This window comes from Salvelinus sp. IW2-2015, linkage group LG7 (genome assembly GCF_002910315.2).
Source record: "Salvelinus sp. IW2-2015 linkage group LG7, ASM291031v2, whole genome shotgun sequence".
In the NCBI taxonomy this organism is placed as follows: Eukaryota; Metazoa; Chordata; class Actinopteri; order Salmoniformes; family Salmonidae; genus Salvelinus; species Salvelinus sp. IW2-2015.
Window position 1 is genome coordinate 10,043,875 of NC_036847.1, and position 7,499 is coordinate 10,051,373.

A 7,499-nucleotide genomic window follows, 5' to 3' on the forward strand; every position below is an offset into this window, starting at 1 on the left:
CCTTTCTGACAATGTCATCTAAATGCTAAATACTTCTACTGCATCTTTGAATCCAAACAAAAAAAGGGGCGAGAGGGGAAAAGAGCTTATAGTATCTATTGAGCACAAAGTTTCTTGATTTTATTTATTTTTCTTCAGTTGAAGGCTGAATGCCTAGAACATTCTCTACTGGTGGTGTGTGAGAAGAATTCCAAGACCTTGCTATCTATTATAAAAGTACAAGAATCGAGGAGAAAGCGAAGTATTGATATACCTGACTTTGGCACTTTTCCATAATTTGCTGTGAAAGAAGCAACCCCCCCCCCCCCGCCCAAAAGGCGAATCATGATTGCCCTGCTACTTCAACAATAGAGTGGCCTTCTCTTGCTGCCGCTCTTAGAAATCGATTGTGGGGATACTAACTCAGGCTAAAGTGCTGAAGTGGCAGTGGTGCTAGCTTGGCACTACTAACTGCTCACACTAATTAAAAGGCTAGTTGGGCCCAGAAGAGGAGGAGGTGTGGAAGAGACAGTGGATAGCACTACCGCCAGCCAAACAAACAGGTTAGCAATGGCTACTGTTCACAGGACAAGAAACCCATGGATATCACAGACAAAGTCCTCTCCTTAGGCTACAAAGAGATACAAAGAAAGATTGGGAGAGGGACAGACAAAGATAAAGATACAACAAATGTACTAATGATTTTGTTTTATTTAACGGCATAAACCTCTGAGCTCCAGGGGCTGTATGTGTCAAGCGTCCAAGAAAGGGCTGATCCATGTCATCTTATTCATTATGATCTAAAAAATAAAACTGATCCTAGATCTGTACTCATACACTGAGACACTTTGTGAATATAGGCCATTAGCTGTATCCATGGCTCAGCTGTTGTTGAAATAGTATACTGACGCTAGCACTCTCTGGGGAGTTGGATCACAGAAATACATTTTAAAAAATCTGAACCTTAAAAAAACGGCTTCACTGTGCCGCTAACAGCTTTGCTTCTTCAACTGTCCCCTTACCAGGCTCGACCCAATGAGCCTCTGATCGCTAACACACGTGACCACCCACTTGACAACTTACAAAATAATCTGATTCAGCACCATTGGTGACATTTCAAGCTCTGGGGTGATTTTATCTGGTACGATCTCACTCCGTTACATCTACAAATACTGCTACATAAAATCCAGTATTACTATCTGTTTACTCAAGTTAGATTTCTGTTCATCGACTACAGCTCAGCCTTCAACACCATAGTGCCCTCCAATCTCATCATTAAGCTCTGGCCCTGGGTCTGAACCACTCCCTGTGCAACTGGGTCCTGGACTTCCTGACAGGCCGACCCCAAGTGGTGAAGGTAGTCAACAACACCTCAACACGGGGTCCCCACAAGGGTGCGTGCTCAGCCCCCTCCTGCACTCCTTGTTTACCCATGACTGCGTGGCTACGCACGTCTCCAACTCGACACAATAGTGGAAGGCCTGATTACCAACAAAGACGAGACAGCCGACAGCGCCTCAACGTCAACAAAATAAAGGAGCTGATCGAGAACTACAGGAGACAGCAGAGAAAGCACACACCCATCCACATCGACGTGGCCGTAGTGGAGAGGGTCAAAGGTTTGTGATTAAACAGCTTCACCACCAGCTGTCTCCACCCAGTATCCTGACCTGAACCTCAAAACCTGTTACTTGACAGCTACCACCCAGTACTCTACACTGCACCTTAGAGACTGCTGCCCAATGTACATTGAGTCATTCATCACTGGTCACTTTAATAATGTTTACATACTGTTTTACCAACTTTATATGTACACTGAACAAAAATATAAACACAACATCTAAAGTGTTGGTCTCATGTTTCATGAGCTGAAAATATCCCAGACATTTTTCATATGCACGAAAAGCTTATTTCTCTCAAATTTTGTGCACAAATTAGTTTACATCCTTGCTAGTGAGCATTTCTCCTTTGCCAAGATAATCCATCCACCTGACAGGTCTGGCTGGAATATCAAGAAGATGATTAAACAGCATGATCATTACACAGGTGCACCTTGTGCTGGGAACAATGAAAGGCCACTCTAAAATGGGCAGTTTTGTCACATTTGATTTGAGGGAGCGTGTAATTGGCATCCTGCAGGAATGTCCACCAGAGCTGTACCATAAGCTGGCCTCCAAGGTCGTTTTAGAGTATTTGGCAGTACGTCCAACCGGCCTCACAACCGCAGACCACGTGTATGGCGTTGTGTGGGCGAGCGGTTTGCTGATGTCAACGTTGTGAACAGAGTGCCCCATGGTGGCGGTGGGGATATGGTATGGGCAGGCATAAGCAACGGACAACAAACAATTGCATTTTATCGATGGCAATTTAAATGCACAGAGATCCTCATACTCATTGTCGTACCATTCCTCCGCAGCCATCACCTCCTGTTTCAGCATAACGCACAGCCCCATGTCGCAAGGAACTGTACACAATTCCTGCAATCTGAAAATGTCCCACTTCTTTCATGGCATGCATATTCGCCAGACATGTCACCCATTGAGCATGTTTGGGATGCTCTGGATCGATGTGTACAAAAGCGTGTTTCAGTTCCCACCATTATCCAGCAACTTTGCACAGCCATCGAAGAGGAGTGGGACAACATTCCACCGGCCACAATCAACAGCCTGATGCGAAGGATATGTGTCACGCTGCATGAGGCAAATGGTGGTCACACCCGATATTGACTGGTTTTCTGCTCGACACCCCTACCTTAAAAAAAAGTCTGACCAACAGATGCATGCATGTATTGCCAGTCATGTGAAATCCATAGATTAGGGCCTAATTCATTTATTTCAATTGACTGATTTCCTATGAACTGTAACTCAGTAAAATCGTAGAAATTGTTGCGTTCATATTTTTGTTCACTATACAGTATTCTAGTCATGGCTCATCCTATATAACTAGTGCTATACACACACCTTTTCTATTCACATACTGCCCATAAACACCATTCACATATATGCAGTGCATTGGGAAAGTATTCATACCCACATTTTATGACATTATAGTCCTACTCTACAATGGATTAAATTGTCCCCCCCCCAATCAATCTACACACAATACCCCATAATGACAAAGCAAAAACACGTTTTTAGAAATGTTTGCAAATTTATTACAAATAAAAAACCATAATATTACATTTACATAAGTATTCAGACCCTTTACTCAGTGCTTTGTTGAAGCACTTTTGGCAGCGATTACAACCTTGAGTCTTCTTGGGTATGAAGCACCTGTGATGTGGTAAGGTTGGACCCAGCTGTAGAGAAGAGACCAGACGAGGAATCAGTGGTTAAGGATAAACATAATACTTTACTGAGAAATGGTAATCGCAGGATCACAGTACACTTGAAAAAAGAAAACACTAAGTCTCGAAAACTCACTCAGGAAACAACCGCACACGGTAAACAATTCAAGCTTCTGCAAAAGGACAACAGAAAACACCCCTCTTTTAACAGGTAAATCATAATGAGTAAATTGGACACACCGGAGTGTCGTTAATGTCTCTAGGACGGTCTCTGCCGCCCTCTGGTGACAGGTGGAACCATGACAGCTACGAGCTTGGCACACCTGTATTTGGGGAGTTTCTCCCATTTTTCTCTGCAGATCTTCTCAAGCTCTGCCAGGTTGGATGGGGAGCTTCACTGCACAGCTATTTTCAGGTCTCTCCAGAGATGTTCAATTGGGCTCAAGTCCAGGCTCTGGCTGGGCCACTCAAGGACATTCAGAGACTTATCCCGAAGCCACTCCTGTGTTGTCTTAGCTGTGCACGTAGGGTTGTTGTCCTGTTGGAAGGTGAGCCTTCACCCCAGTCTGAGGTCCTGAGTGCTCTGGAGCAGGTTTTCATCATGGACCTCTGTACCATGCTCCGTTCATCTTTCCCTCTTTCCTGACTAGTCTCCCAGTCCCTGCAACTGATAACATCCTTTTACTGAGGAGTGGCTTCCGTCTGGCCACTCTACTATAAAGGCCTGATTCATGGAGTGCTGCAGAGATGGGGTTCTTGGGGTTCCCTGACCAAGGTCCTTCTCCCCCGATTGCTCAGTTTGGTCGGGCGGCCAGCTAGGAAGAGTCTTGGTGGTTCCAAACTTCTTCCATTTAAGAATGGAGGCCATGGTGTTCTTGGGGTCCTTCAATGCTGCAGAATTTTTTTGTACCCTTCCCCAGATCTGTGCCTCGACCCAATCCTGTCTCAGAGCTCTACAGACAAATCCTTCGACCTCATAGCGTGGTTTTTGCACTGTTATGTAGTGTCAACTGTGGGACCTTAAAGACAGGTGTGTACCTTTCCAAATCATGTCCAATCAATTGAATTTGCTACAGGTGGACTTCAATCAAGTTGTAGAAATATCTAAAGGATGATCAATGGAAACAGGATGCACCTGAGCTCAATTTTGAGTCTTATGGCAAAAGGTCTGAATAGTTATACACTTGGAAAAATGTCAAAAAAACTGTTTTCACTTTGTCATTATGGGGTATTGTGTGTAGATTGACGAGGAAAACAAATAATTGAATCAATTTTAGAATAAGGCTGTAACGTAAGAAAATGTGGAAAAAGGGAAAGGGGGTCTGAATACTTTATGAATGCACAGTATATTATTTATATTCCGGACCCTGGTCCGGACATTTCTATCCCTTTTGCCATGCGATTTTGTACTGTGTATTTACAGTACATACTATGTTCTCGAGATAGCTCATTGTAATATTTATACTATTGAACATTGCATTGTATATACTGGATTCTTGACATAGCTGACTCTAATATATCTACTGCTGAACATATCATTCTTAGTATATCTACTGCTGAACATATCATTCTTAGTATATCTACTGCTGAACATATCATTCTTAGTATATCTGGCTGCTGAAAACATAATCATTCTTAGTATCTACTGCGCTGAACATCATCATTCTTAGTATATCTTACTGCTGAAACATATACATTATTCGTATATCTACTGCTGAACATATCATTCTTAGTAATATCTTCTGCTGAACATATCATTTTAGTATATCTACTGCTGAACATAATCATTCTTAGTATATCTACTGCTGAAACATATCATTCTAGTATTAGTCCTGCTGCTGAACATATCAATTCTTAGTATATCTACTGCTGAACATATCATTTTCGTATATTCTACTGCTGAACATATCATTCTTAGTATATTTCTGCTGAACATATCATTCTAGTATATCTACTGCTGACATATCATTCTTAGTATAACTACTGCTGAACATATCATCTTCTTAGTATATCTGCTGCTGAACATATCATTCTTCAGTATATCTACTGCTGAACATATCATCTAGTATATTACTGCGGAACATATCATTCTTAGTATATCTTGCTGAACATATCATTCTTAGTATATCTACTGCTGAACATATCATCTCTAGATATCTTACTGCTGAACATATTCTTATTCGTATCTATCTGAACAATCATTCTTAGTATATCTTCTGCTGAACATATCATTCTTAGTATATCTACTGCTGAACATATCATTCTTAGTATAATCTACTGCTGAACATATCATTCTTAGTATATCTCCTGCTGAACATATCATTCTTAGTATATCTACTGCTGAACATATCATATCGTATATCTATCTGCTAACATATCATTCTTAGTATATCTTCTATGCTGAACATATCATTCTTATATATCTACTGCTGAACATATCATTCTAGTATTATCTACTGCTGAACATATCATTCTTAGTAATATCTGCTGCTGAACATATCATTCTTAGTATATCTACTGCTGAACATATCATTCTTAGTATATCTACTGCTGAACATATCATTCTTAGTATATCTATCTGCTGAACATATCATTCTTAGTATATCTGCTGCTGAACATATCATTCTAGTATATCTACTGCTGAACATATCATTCTTAGTATATCTCTGCTGAACATATCATCTTAGTATATCTACTGCTGAAACATATCATTCTTAGTATATCTACTGCTGAACATATCATTCTTAGTATATCTTACTGCTGACATATCATGTCTTGTATATCTACACTGCTGAACATATCATTCTTAGTATACTACTGCTGAAATCATATCATTCTTAGTATATCTACTGGTGAACATATCATTCTTAGTATATTGCTGCTGAACATATCATTCTTAGTATATCTACTGCTGAACATATCAGTCTTCGTATATCTACTGCTGAACATATCATTCTTAGTATATCTACTGCTGAACATATCATTCTTAGTATATCTGCTGCTGAACATATCATTCTTAGTATAACTACCTGCTGACATAATCATTTTAGTAATCTACTGCTGAACATATCATTCTAGTATATCTACTGCTGAACATATCAGTCTTCGTATATCTACTGCTGAACATATCATTCTTAGTATATATCTACTGCTGAACATATCATCTTAGTATATCTACTGCTGAACATATCATTCTAGTATATCTACGGCCTCCTCCACGTCTCCTGATGTACTGGCCTGTCCTCTGGTAGCGCCTCCATGCTCTGGACACTACGCTGACAGACACAGCAAACCTTTTTGCCACAGCTCGCATTGATGTGCCATCCTGGATGAACTGCACTACCTGAGCCACTTGTGTGGGTTGTAGACTCCGTCTCATGCTACCACTAGAGTGAGAGCACCGCCAGCATTCAAAAGTGACCAAAACATCAGCCAGGAAGCATAGGAACTGAGAAGTGGTCTGTGGTCACCACCTGCAGAATCACTCCTTTTTTGGGGGTGTCTTGCTAATTGCCTATAATTTCCACCTTTTGTCTATTCCATTTGCACAACAGCATGTGAAATTTATTGTCAATCAGTGTTGCTTCCTAAGTGGACAGTTTGATTTCAAAGAAGTGTGATGACTTGAGTTACATTGTGTTGTTTAAGTGTTCCCTTTATTTTTTGAGCAGTGATATATATATATTATATAGGTATATATCTCATTAGTATCTTATTAATCATTTTAGGCAATGTTGGAATGATGCATTTAATTGGTTTTGCTTACTTTGTGTATTATAATTTAGCTCGTGCTTTTCCACACGAGGAAGGGATACTATATAATTTGTTGGGTCATGTAACCATGAGGAGGGGATACTATATAATGTTGTTGGGTCTGTAACCATGAGGAGGGGATACTATATAATGTTGTTGGGTCTGTAACCATTTTTGCCAGTAACAGTCTCTTCCCATTCCAATTATTATAATTTTTTTAAACAAAAAGTACAGTAATAGAACCATGTAATTCCAGTTGATATTGCGACAGTTGTTTTGTTTGTGTTGGTATATTGTCTATAAAAGTGGATCCTCATGATTGTATTTTCCTTAGTTTTCCTTAGACCACATAGGCCTAATAAAATACTTGACATTGTAGGCTAACCACATCTCTCTCTCTCTCGCTCTGTGTGTGTGGTGACTTAAAGAAGAGTAAAGTTAAATTCCGCAAGATGTTGAGGCCTTATCTGAACTAACATCT